At 39.2% G+C, this 14,065-nt stretch overlaps 1 long non-coding RNA gene across 1 annotated transcript; it reads left to right on the top strand.

The window, feature by feature from the left end:
• The first annotated feature begins 12,118 nt into the window (after positions 1-12,118).
• LOC118370226 (uncharacterized) lies at positions 12,119-13,673 on the top strand. Its single transcript, XR_004822765.2, has 3 exons — positions 12,119-12,279; positions 13,306-13,366; positions 13,545-13,673. It is a non-coding gene; the product is annotated as an uncharacterized LOC118370226 (long non-coding RNA).
• The last annotated feature ends 392 nt before the right edge of the window (positions 13,674-14,065 follow it).

The raw sequence follows: 14,065 nt of genomic DNA, 5'->3' as shown, positions 1-14,065 counted from the left end.
TGGAAATTGGAAAGATAGTGAGCAAGCCCATGTAATGCTTTGTAGGTTAGCAAAATAACCTTGAAATCAGCCCTTGCCTTAACAGGAAACCAGTGTAGGGAGGCTAGCACTGGAGTAATATGATCAAATGTGTTGGTTCTAGTCAGGATACTAGCAGCCGTGTTTAGCACTAACAAGCTTATTTAGTGCTTTATCCGGGTAGCTGGAAAGTAGATTAAAAAAAATAAAAAATAAAAATTGGGAAAATTTCTCATTTTTGCAATGTTTACGTAGATGGAAAAAAGCTGTCCTTGAAACAGTCTTGATATGTTCGTCAAAAGAGAGATCAGGGTCCAGAGTAACGCCAAGGTTCTTCACAGTTTTATTTGAGACGACTGTACAACCATTAAGATTAATTGTGAGATTCAACAGAAGATCTCTTTGTTTCTTGGGATCTAGAACAAGCATCTCTGTTTTGTCCAAGTTTAAAAGTAGAAAGTTGCAACCATCCACGTCCTCATGTCTGAAACACAGGCTTCCAGCGAGGGCAATTTTGGGGCTTCACCATGTTTAATCGAAATGTACAGCTGTGTGTCGTCCGCAGCATAGCAGTGAAAGTTAATATTGTTACCGCTCTCGTTTGTGGAATGACCGGACCAAGGTGCAGCGTGGTAGGTGTACATCGTTCCTTTTATTGATGACACCAAAAGCAAAATAACAACGACAAAAGCGAAAGCGCACAGTTCTGTAAGGCAAAATAAACTATACAGAAAACAATATCCCACAAAACCCAAAAGGAAAATGACAACTTGTTGTCTCTGATCCCCAATCAGAGACAACAATAGACAGCTGCCTCTGATTGGGAACCATACTCAGCTAATAACACACCACCCAAAATTTACAGTTGATTTGTCAGAGGACAAACCATCCACAGAGACAAACTGATATCTTTCCAACAGATAAGATCTAAACCAGGCCAGAACTTGTCTGTGTAGACCAATTTGGGTTTCCAATCTCTCCAAAAGAATATGGTGATCGATGGTATCAAAAGCAGCACTAAGGTCTAGGAGCACGAGGACAGATGCAGAGCCTCGGTCTGACGCCATTAAAAGGTAATTTACTACCTTCACAAGTGCAGTCTCAGTGCTATGATGGGGTCTAAAACCAGACTGAAGCATTTCGTATACATTGTTTTTCTTCAGGAAGGCAGTGAGTTTCTGCACAATAGCTTTTTCTAACATTTTTGAGAGAAATGGGAGATTCGATACAGGCCGATAGTTTTTTATATTTTCTGGGTCAAGGTTTGGCTTTTTCAAGAGAGGCTTTATTACTGCCACTTTTAGTGAGTTTGGTACACATCCCGTGGAAAGAGAGCCATTTATTATGTTCAACATAGGAGGGCCAAGCACAGTTAGCAGCTCTTTCAGTAGTTTAGTTGGAATAGGGTCCAGTATGCAGTTTGACGGTTTAGAGGCCATGATTATTTTCATCATTGTGTCAAGAGATATAGTACTAAAACACTTGAGCGTCTCTCTTGATCCTAGGTCCTGGCACAGATGTGCAATTAAGTTGGAAAAATATGATCCAGCAGCAGTGAGGGCTCTTCGATACTGCACACTACTTCCAAGCTAGTCAGAAGATAATGCATAATCAGACAATTATTAACAACAACTTGTATACCTGTATAACTTGTTATTGGTTAGGATGTTGGCACTTGTGTGTACTATTGCAGTGACAAGGGGAATACGGAAAGTGTCTCTTTGTCCAGATATGTTCTTGCTTTTCTGTATATTCATTTTTCTAAGGAAGTATGTAAAGGGTCATTTTTGAGCCTCAGTCCCTGATAAGCTAGGCTAGTCTCTGTGGAACTAGGGTAAGGAGAGATGTGGAACTCAACATTGAGGTCGAGGTGAGGACATTAGTTCTGGGGCACTCACAGATAATATCTTTGCAGTTTTGGAAACGTCAGAGTTTTTTCTTTCCAAAGCTGTCAATTACATGCATAGTTGAGCATCTTTTCGTGACAAAATATCTTGTTTAAAACGGGAACGTTTTTCATCCAAAAATTAAAATAGCGCCCCCTAAATCCAACTGGTTAAGATCGATATTTTCTGTTCGACATGGGTGGATTTTATTTTGCGTAGCTTTCTTTAATTTGACAAATGATAATGGATAGTTATTAGAAAATGGAAAATATTAATAAATGATTGCATTATATCCATGCTGGCTTTCGTGTGGTACCTGAGACAGATACAGTGCATTCAGAAAGCATTCAGAAAGCATTCAGACCCATTCACTTTTTCCAGATTTTGTTAAGTTACAGCCTTATTCTAAAATGTATTAAATAAAAGTTTCCTCATCAATCTACACACAATACCCCATAATGACAAAGCGAAAACAGGTTTTTAGATGTTCGAAAAGTATTATTTTTTTAAACGGAAATACATTTACTTAAGTCTTAAGACCCTTTGCTATAAGACTAAATTCAGCTCCGGTGCATCCTTGAGATGTTTCTACAACTTGATTGGAGTCCACGTGTGGTAAATTAAATTGATTGGACATGATTTGGAAAGGCACACACCTGTCTATATAAGGTCCCACAGTTGACAGTGCATGTCAGAGCAAAAACCAAGCCATGAGGTTGAAGGAATTGTCCATTGAGCTCTGAGACAGGATTGTGTCGAGGCACAGATATGGGGAAGGGTACCAACAAATGTCTACAGCATTGAAGGTCCCCAAGAACACAGTGGCCTCCATCATTCTTAAATGGAAGACATTGGGAACCTCCAAGACAATTCTGAGAGCTGGCCGCCCGGCCAAACTGAGTAATCGGGGGAGAAGGGCCTGAGTCAGGGATGTGACCAAAACCAGATAATCACTCTGACAGAGCTCCAGAGTTTCTCTGTGGAGATGGGAGAACCTTCCAGAAGGACAACCATCTCTACAGCACTACACCAATCAGACCTTTATGGTAGAGTGGAAAGACGGAAGCCATTCCTCAGTAAAAGGCAGTAAAAGGCAACAGCCCCCTTGGAGTTTGCCAAAAGGCAGCTAAAGGACTCAGACCATGAGAAACAAGATTCTCTGGTCTGATGAAACCAATATTGAACTCTTTGGCCTGAATATCAAGCGTCACGTCTGGAGGAAACCTGGCACTATCCCTACGGTGATGCATGATGGTGGCAGCATCATGCTGTGGCAATGTTTTTCAGGGGCAGGTTTGGGGGACTACTCAGGATCGTGGGAAAGATGAACGGAGCAAAGTTAGAGCGCTCCAAAGAGCTCAGGACCTCAGTTACTCTGTTCGGCACGATGCATAGGGAAGCCCGGTGGCTGAACCGATTCCGACAACATATGCCGAGTGAGCCATGTTTCAGTGAAACAGAAGATGTTACAATCTCTGATGTCTCTTTGGAAGGCAACCCTTGCTCGTATTTCATTTACCTTGTTGTCAAGAGACTGGACATTGGTGAGTAGTGTACTCGTGAGCGGTGGGCGATGTGCACGTCTACGGAGCCTGACGAGGAGGCCGCTCCGTGTGCCCCTATTGCGGCGCCGTTGTTTTGGATCGACTTTTAGGATTAGATCCATTGTCCTGGTTGGTGGTCCAAACAAAGGATCCGCTTCGGGAATGTCGTATTCCTGGTCATAATGTTGGTAAGTTAACGTCACTCTTATGTCCAATAGTTCTTCCCGGCTGTATGTAATAAGACTTAAGATTTCCTGGGGGTAACAATGTAAGAAATAATACAAAACAAAATACTGCATAGTTTCCTAAGGACTCGAAGGGAGGCGACCATCTCTGTTAGCGCCATCTTGCTAAGAGATATGCCCCCGCCCTTTTTCTCTGGGAAGAGGAAGGGCGGGTGTCTATGCTTCATGATTAACGACTCATGGTGTAATCATAACAACATACAGGAGTTCAAGTCCTTCTGCTCACCCGATTTAGAATTCCTTACAATCAAATTCTGGCCATATTTCCTCCGAAGAGAATTCTCATCAGTTATCATCACAGCTATGTACATTCCTCCTCAAGCAGACACCACGATGGCCCGCAAGGAACTTCACTGGACTCTATGTAAACTAGAAACCATATATCCTAAGGCTGCATTTATTGTAGCTGGGGATTTTAACAAAGCAAATATGAGAACAAGGATACCTACATTTTATCAGCATATTGATTGTAGTACTTGCGGGGGTAGTACACTTGATCACTGCGACTCTAACTTACGCGATGCCCTCCCTTTGGCAAATCCAACCAAGACACCATCTTGCTCCTACCGTCTTATAGGCAGAAACTCAAACAGGATGTACCAGTGACTAGAACCATTCAATGCTGGTCTGACCAATCGGAATCCATGCTTCAAGATGGTTTTGATCACACAGACTGGGATATGTTCTGGTCAGCCTCAGAGAACATCGATCTTTACGCTGATTCGGTGAGTGAGATAAGGAAATGCTTTGGAGATGTTGTACCCACCGTGACTAATAAAACCTACCCTTTTTTACTCTGATTAAATGTCAAGAATTGTGAAACTGAGTTGAAATGTATTTGGCTAAGGTGTATGTAAACTTCTGACTTCAACTGTATATGTATTTTATTGTTTTATATTTTTACTTTATTTTTAAAATGTGAAATGTCAGAATTTATTTATTTTATTTAACCTTTTTGGGATAGGGGGCAGCATTTTCACTTTTGGATGAATAGCATGCCCAGAGTGAACTGCCTCCTACTCTGTCCCAGATGCTAATATATGCATATTATTATTAGTATTGGATAGAAAACACTGAAGTTTCTAAAACTGTTTGAATGATGTCTGTGAGTATAACAGAACTCATATGGCAGGCAAAAATCTGAGAAAAATCCAAACAGGAAGTGGGAAATCTAAGGTTTGTAGTTTTTCAAAGCTTTGCCTACCGAATACACAGTATATATGGAGTCAAGTTGCACTTCCTAGGGCTTCCACTAGATGTCAACAGTCATCTGTTTGAGGTAGTGGTCTGGCAGAGTGTCTCCGGCTCGTGCTCCCGACAGAGTTAGCTCTCGGCTTTTCTTCAGACATAGGAATTCTCCGGTTGGAACATGATTGATGTTTTATGTTAAAAAACATCCTAACGGTTGATTCCGTACATCGTTTGACTTGTTTCTACAACCTGTAACGGAACTTTGAGTTTTTGTCTGGACGAAGTGCTCACGTCTCATGAAGATGGATTACTGGGCTGAACACACTAACAACAAGTGGCTATTTGGACATAAATGATGGACTTTATGGAACAGGGATTCCTGGGAGGGCCTTCTGATGAAGATCAAAGGTAAGTGAATATTTATAGTGTCATTTCTAACTTCTGTTGACTCCAAAATGGCGAATATTTCTCTGGCTAGATTGGGCTCTGAGCTCAGATTATGCTTTTTCCATAAAGTAAAAAAAAAAAAAATCTGACACAGAGGTTGCATTAAGGAGAAGTCTATCATTAATTCTGTGATTAACAGTTGTGTCTTTTATCAATGTTTATTATGAGTATTTGTTACGAATCCCATTTGGCCCGACAGTCTAGGGGGGATGGTAAATGAGACCCGTAATTAGCATATTTACCAGAGGACCGGGAATTCCCCCTTTGGACACATGTCTCACACTGTGAAAAAAAACATCCATACTGTCTGTTAAATCAAAAATAAACAAATTTAGAATAAACAAAATCAAATTCTCTTGATAACGCCGTAAGGAGATAATTGTATCCCATAAGGTACTGGTAAAATAGACTAGATACAGCGCTCTCTCTCTCTGTCCTTCTCGTGGTCCGAATCACACATAGGACTATTGATACATTTTACATAGACCATAACAATATGACATAGCCAGGACAGCGGAGTCAATCACCACCTTCCGGAGACACCTGAAACCCCACCTCTTTAAGGAATACCTAGGATAGGATAAAGTAATCCTTCTCACCCCCCCCCCTTCAAATATTTAGATGCACTATTGGGGTGATCAGGGTGATCAGGCCTCACCAGGAAGTCAGAACAGAGATCAGTCTACCCTATTAAGTGAGTGTTTGTTTTCCTCAGACATTATTTAAAGATATTTCAAACATTTTGTGTATCAGGTTCAAAATAATTTACATGTGCGCAACTTAAACTCTGACAATAGAAACTTTCATTTGTGTACAGCATAATTTCTAACCTGTGAAAAACCAAATAAATATACCTCACACTTCTAAATCAGAGTATTAACCACTAACAAATATTCATTAACAGGTGGGTTGTGTGTGGGTGCTGGCATGTGTGTGGCGAAAATCATAGGTAAACACAAACAAAATGGCGAGGCCTTGCTTAATTTTGGAGGTCCCTTAACAGCTGGATACAGGCACTTTTAACTGCCCTCTCAAGGCACCTGCCTCAGGAAGCCCTTTCAAAGGGGGACATACAGAATGTTTTTTTAAATTTTAAAAATAAATTATTAGGGGTGGATCAGCTTAATATTGCGGAAAGAATGTTGCTTCCATCAATGTAATTGTCTGCATCATTTCCAATCCCCCATATATTTTTGGGGTAAATATATATCCATATACATACACGCATGCATACATATACACATACATACACATACCTATATAGACATACTTTTTTTTTAAATATACTTTTATTATTCCCCGCAAACCCTACAACCCTTCCCCCAATTGGAGTAAACTAATAAACAATAACCCTTAGGCTTCTACCTTCAGTTTATACTGTAGTTATCATAATTTGGTTTTAATCCAGAGAGTATAGCTAAAGTATCTAGATCCTCTGAGGACGTGGAGAGATTCTAATTGTGGTTTTAAAAGAAAACATGAATTTATCAGCGTACAGTGACACATTCATTTTTAAGCCACGGATTTCTAATCCCTTAATATTATTGTTTGATCTAATTTTAACAGCTAACATTTCGATGGCAATAATAAATAGATATGCCGATAGTGGACAACCTATTTTATTCCTCTAGATAGTTTTAAACTTTCTGAGATGTAGCCATTATTTACTATTTTACACGAGATTCCCCAAAATTAAAATATTCTAGACATTTATATATATAAACTCCATACACATAAAGTACTCCAGTTGTACTTTATCAAAAGCCATTTCAAAATCAGCTATGAAAACCAGGCCTGGTGTCCCCGATATTTCATAGTATTATATTGGTTCCAGTACTTATTACCTTCAATGTATCGTCCATGTAAAAAACCTGTCTGATTAGGATGAATAATATCTGACAATACTTTTTAAATTCTATGCGCCAAGCATTTTGCTAGGATTTTTGCATCAGAACACAGAAAGTGTAAGAGGTCTCCAATTTTTTAATGGACTGGATCTTTATATACAGTGCCTTGCGAAAGTATTCGGCCCCCTTGAACTTTGCGACCTTTTGCCACATTTCAGGCTTCAAACATAAAGATATAAAACTGTATTTTTTTGTGAAGAATCAACAACAAGTGGGACACAATCATGAAGTGGAACGACATTTATTAGATATTTCAAACTTTTTTAACAAATCAAAAACTGAAAAATTGGGCGTGCAAAATTATTCAGCCCCCTTAAGTTATGCAAAACCTTTTGCTGCGATTACAGCTGTAAGTCGCTTGGGGTACGTCTCTATCAGTTTTGCACATCGAGAGACTGACATTTTTTCCCATTCCTTCTTGCAAAACAGCTCGAGCTCAGTGAGGTTGGATGGAGAGCATTTGTGAACAGCAGTTTTCAGTTCTTTCCACAGATTCTCGATTGGATTCAGGTCTGGACTTTGACTTGGCCATTCTAACACCTGGATATGTTTATTTTTGAACCATTCCATTGTAGATTTTGCTTTATGTTTTGGATCATTGTCTTGTTGGAAGACAAATCTCCGTCCCAGTCTCAGGTCTTTTGCAGACTCCAGAATGGTCCTGTATTTGGCTCCATCCATCTTCCCATCAATTTTAACCATCTTCCCTGTCCCTGCTGAAGAAAAGCAGGCCCAAACCATGATGCTGCCACCACCATGTTTGACAGTGGGGATGGTGTGTTCAGGGTGATGAGCTGTGTTGCTTTTACGCCAAACATAACGTTTTGCATTGTTGCCAAAAAGTTCAATTTTGGTTTCATCTGACCAGAGCACCTTCTTCCACATGTTTGGCGTGTCTCCCAGGTGGCTTGTGGCAAACTTTAAACAACACTTTTTATGGATATCTTTAAGAAATGGCTTTCTTCTTGCCACTCTTCCATAAAGGCCAGATATGTGCAATATACGACTGATTGTTGTCCTATGGACAGAGTCTCCCACCTCAGCTGTAGATCTCTGCAGTTCATCCAGAGTGATCATGGGCCTCTTGGCTGCATCTCTGATCAGTCTTCTCCTTGTATGAGCTGAAAGTTTAGAGGGACGGCCAGGTCTTGGTAGATTTGCAGTGGTCTGATAATCCTTCCATTTCAATATTAATCGCTTGTACAGTGCTCCTTGGGATGTTTAAAGCTTGGTAAATCTTTTTGTATCCAAATCCGGCTTTAAACTTCTTCACAACAGTATCTCGGACCTGCCTGGTGTGTTCCTTGTTCTTCATGATGCTCTCTGAGCTTTTAACGGACCTCTGAGACTATCACAGTGCAGGTGCATTTATACGGAGACTTGATTACACACAGGTGGATTTTATCATTTATCATCATTAGTCATTTAGGTCAACATTGAATCATTCAGAGATCCTCACTGAACTTCTGGAGAGAGTTTGCTGCACTGAAAGTAAAGGGGCTGAATAATTTTGCACACCCAATTTTTCAGTTTTTGATGTGTTAAAAAAGTTTGAAATATCCAATAAATGTCGTTCCACTTCATGATTGTGTCCCACTTTTTGTTGATTCTTCACAAAAAAATACAGTTTTATATCTCTATGTTTGAAGCCTGAAATGTCACAAAGTTCAAGGGGGCCGAATACTTTCGCAAGGCACTGTATACCATTTGGGTGCTGTAATAATGATATCAGACCTTCTTCTTGCGTGTCTGATAATCTATATCAAAAAAAGTTTTGTATACTTCCACTGGTATGCCATCCAGCCCTGGAGTTCCCACCCTTAAAGGCCCCAATTGCATCAAGAAATTCCTCCTCTGTAATTTGGCCTTCACATGAGTCTTTCTGTAGAGATGTTAATTTTTTCATTAGTCTTTGGAAAAAAATCCATACAATTATTTTCAGTTAGTGGAGATGGGGGAGACTGAAATGAAAACATTTTCTTGAAGTACTTTACTTCCTCTTTCAAAATATAATTCGGTGAATCATGCGTGACTCCATCATTTGTAACAAGTTTTAATACATTTTTTGGGTAGCATTTCTATATTGAAGATTGAAAAATAATTTGGTGTATTTTCCCCCATATTCCATCCAGTTCGCTTTATTTTTATAATATTTTACACTGGATCTTTCTTGAATAAGTTCCTCCATTTCATTTTGTTTTTCCTCTAACTTATTCTGTGCCTCTATGGTACCGTTTTTATTGCTATCTAACTGTACTGTTAGTCCTTAAATTTAGTTTATTTATATGGACTCTTTTGATCTAAAATGCTTTTGTTTTATAGAAGAGTACGGAACTGCATGGCCTCTAAAGACACTTATTAAGTGTCCCATACAATAAGGGGATCTGCTGTACCTACCTATGTTATGTCTGAAAAAGTCAGTTATATATTATTCTGTCCTAGTTCTAAATTATTTATCATCTAGTAGGCTTTGATTACATTTCCAATATCCTCGCCCACGTGGAAATTCTGTAAAAGTAATATATATACCAATTATGTGATGATCCGACTGCATTCTGTCCCCTATCAACACTTGTTTAACTTTTGGTGCCAGAGAGAATGGCATAAGAAAGTAGTCAAGACGATGTATAGCTCACTAGATCAGGGTATTTAAGTCTCCATATATCCACTAATCCAATATATCCATGACATTCATGATTTCCTTAAGTGCCTGAGGGTGATCGTTTGTAGTGTGATTTCCTTTCCGGTCCGTATTAAAATCTCACACCATAATAATAGAGTCTAGTGTATTCCTTGTAGAGTTGATAAATTCTTATATATATTTTCAAAGAAGCTTGGATCATCATTTTTAGGACCGTATAGGTTAATAAGCCATATCTGTTTATTGTCCAGTAACATATTTAAAATAATCCATCTACCTTGATGATCTATTAATCAAAATATATGTTTATAAACGTACCATTAAAAAGTAACATGATGATTGAGTGTCTACATAGCTGTACCATGACATTTGCATTGCTACTAATTAAACCTCCAATTGGTCCCCACTGTTCCTCCCTCTAAAAGCCCTCATCCTGAGTTGGGTTGTCATCCCAATGCCCGGCAGACCACCCCCGACCCCTCGTATCCCATAGCCCTGAAAAGACTGGGATCCATCCTTCGAAAAGAGCACACACTGCCAGTTACAGAACAGAAGTGGTGTGTGTATATATATATATATTATATATTTTAACAATCCTGTTTCTTATTTTCCATAATTAGCTACTAATATTTGTAGTAATGTAGGCAATTTATGAAAAGGATTTTACCTCTCACTAGTCTAGGCGTTATCAAAATTACAAGCAATTGTTTTATTAGCAAACAGTTGTTGTGAATCATCCTCTACTGTCCCTAACATATTTTACTCCTTCGCAACAGTTGTGGGATACACACATACACCCACACACTCATACACACTCAACCCTTTCCCCCCCACACAACCATAGGCTCACATTCTCAACAGTTGCACCATCCAAGAGCCCAACTCCAAGAGCCCAACTCAAGAAAGGTCTTGATTTACAAACGCATTTACAAACGCATTTACAGTTGCAGCTGTATGAGAAGGCCTGCAAGACCGTGCAAAAAAAATGGGCAGAAATGGAGAGATTTTATGAACCATTGTCACATCCTAGATGATGCAGGTCAAATGTACACCTTTTCCCTGAAACACCCACAAAACAGTCCCCCGTATTGACCATGTTCCCAAGCATCTCCATGCAGTCAGACTTTTGATTTTGTGCAACCAGGGCCACAATAATATACCCCCTCTCTGAATGTCCGAGTGTGACCCCCACCCCATGGGTTACTGCAGCAAGTGTTGCCAGCACTGCCACTGCCTGGGTGGGGGCACCCCACCGGAATCCCCACTGGCTTGGTACAAGGTCGTCAAGGTTCTAATTAGCAGCTTTGAGAATTCCCTTGTATAGTATGCTCTCCCTTTAGGGGGCTTTGGCTTTGCAGGACCAACCCTACCAAGCAGGCTCAGAATCTTGAGGGGGGCAGTGCTGCTCTAGGTCTCTGATCGCATTTTGGCTGCATACAGACAGACCGCTTACAGCAGGCCCATAAAACAGTTAGGGACTTCTTCTTAGTATCTGAGTCATTCAGGTGGGTGTCTAGGGTAAAGGGTTGTGGACCGTTCCATCAATATAAGATCATAAATAACTCAATTCGATATTTATTTTTAAAATGTAGTTCCATGATAGGACAATAAATTAAATGTATAATAAAAAATAGAAAAAAAACTGTTCCACCATGATAGGACAATAAATGAATAAGACATAATTCATTATAAAAAGTATATCCATCATCTGAACAACATTGAAAGCTCTCTCACACCCCCGCTCACAGCAATACATTGGTTCTGGGATATGCAACCATTTCATTTCTCACTCAATGCCACACTTTCCAAAACATAACAAATAAAATAAATAGATAAAACACACCACCCACACATACTGTGCCTTCTGCTTACTGAGTTTTTATCTTCACCATGTTGAATAAGTGCTTGTGTGTTCCAATTAGTTATATTTGAAGATATGTAGAAAAGCTATATTTTTTTATTGTGTTTACAATCCATAACCGGGCTAAAACTGTGTTTCATTATTTTCCTCGTCTATGAGAACTTTGTAATTTTTAGTGGTCTGTGTCTCTAAACAACTGGTTATCAATATATAGTTTGACGAAGAGAGACACCCGTTTACCTTTTAATCTATTTTCTTTGAAAATTGGATACAGAACTATTCGCCGTTCTACAATTTCCTTCGGGAACTGATCGTTCATGACAATTTTGGTCCCAGCAAGTCTTTTAACCATTATTTTATCTTTAAAGGAAGCAGATTTGGCAACGATTGGGCGTTCATACCTCTGCCCTCTCTGTCCTAAACAGTGTACACGTTCTAGTTGGATTTTGTTGATAGCTTCGCGTGGAATCTGAAGCGCTGTATGGAGCAACTCTCTAACTACAGATTCAGGAACTTCTTCATCTTTCTCTTGGATACCTGTAAGTACAAGATTCTCTCTCGTGGATCTAGTCTGTATGTCAGGTAAGGCTTCTCTCAGAACGGTGTTCTCCTTTTTAAAGGTCTTTCACTTCGGTTTCAATCTTATTGACTGTCCCTTTTAGCTTCTGTGTTTCCTTCTCCAATGTCGCAGCTTTTGCATCACTCATCTCGAGGCTTGCCTTCAACTCTTTTATATCCTTACTGACTAATTCAAGTATACCCAGTTTGTGATTTATTGACTTTAACAGATCGGTTTCGACCTTTACCATTCCCGGTGGTAAAAATATTAAATTGTCTGTGTCTGTAGAAGAGTCACGTTTTCGTTTAGAAATCGGTTCCCCTGTCATTACTCTCCATCATGTTTGTGTGTTGCTTGTTTTCGTAATATTTGTCGATAAATGTCTCTAGTCTTTAGATTTGTTTTGTGTTATTATCCAGATTGAAGGTTATTACCCACCAGATTGTGTAGTGCTAATATTTATTCTAACTTGCCGATATTCAATATTATGTTTTTATCTTGAGGTGCTCTACATAACTTTGTTCAGTCCGCCATTACCTGTCTCAGTCCCGCCTCCTACCTTCCTCCCAGTAAGACTCTAGGGTTAGAGAAAACACAGTAAAAGAGACCAAACAAATTCACAGTGGATGGTAACACCACCAGAATCAGAATCATTTATGAACATGAAAAAAAAAACTTGTTCATTCCATCAGTCCTGGAAGAAAGAAAATAAACATGCATTTAGTTTTCACTATGCTACATTTGAATCAGTCCTAATCATTAGTCAGGTTTACTGCATCTTGGGCAGGAAGTCTTAATAAACACATGCGTATACATAATTATACTTCAGACACATTCATACTGCAGAGATGTCAGATAATACAGTGTATAGCTGAATTGGGCACCTTCTAAAGTAGACAACTCTTGTAATCGTAATCCTTTTGACCTGTTGCATCGACATACAATTATCTACAAACTGTCCCAAAATTCCCCAGTGTGTAACTGTCGGCTATCTATTGTTCCACAGGAAGGTTATCTCTAATCCAAACAGACGACTTAAACACGAGAGCAGTGGATCAGGCCTCGGAGTGAGCAGCCTCTAATTTAATATCAGTCCCAATGCTCAATCTCTCTGTTTTACTCCTTCAAATGACCAAAATATGACATTATTGGATTGCTATCTGATTGTTCTCATTTACTTTGTTACTTTCCCTAGTCTCCATAATCTGTTTCCTCCAACTAAAACCCTTCTACTCTTTCCGGTAGAAAAAGAAGATAATCAATCACTACTCCTAAAACACACGGACCAGTCTCAAACAATGTTCTGCTTTCCCCTATTGCAAGGATTACAGTATATTTCTATTACTAATCTCTGTTGGATAATTCACTTTCTGCTTCAATATTTATTAAATGTCTATTATTTTAAGATTTGTATGTAATGCTTTGGAGGGATCAATATGTATTAACTGGGTTGCACTGTCTCATTCCCCAGTAGATGTCACACTCAGTCCATAATAAGTCTGGCACCTGAGACAGCATAGAGGGAAAAGATGCAGTCTCCATTTTGCCTAGATACAAATTGGTTTAGAACGTCATCATTTAGGATATCAACGAAAATGCCATCGGGAGTACAATGTTTTGTTAACAGAAAATCATATTCAACATTCATTGGTTCTATTTAACAGGGTATGGGCTTATTTCTAAATGCATTACCAGGGTGAAGGAAATCTCCTAAGCTTAGTTCTATAGTTCTATTGGTTAGGGGTAACTCAAGTGCTGTACAACTC

Source organism: Oncorhynchus keta, chromosome 37, assembly GCF_023373465.1.
Source record: "Oncorhynchus keta strain PuntledgeMale-10-30-2019 chromosome 37, Oket_V2, whole genome shotgun sequence".
Taxonomy (NCBI): Eukaryota; Metazoa; Chordata; class Actinopteri; order Salmoniformes; family Salmonidae; genus Oncorhynchus; species Oncorhynchus keta.
Note: the sequence above shows the minus strand (reverse complement) of the source record. Positions and strands in the feature narration are given on the sequence as shown.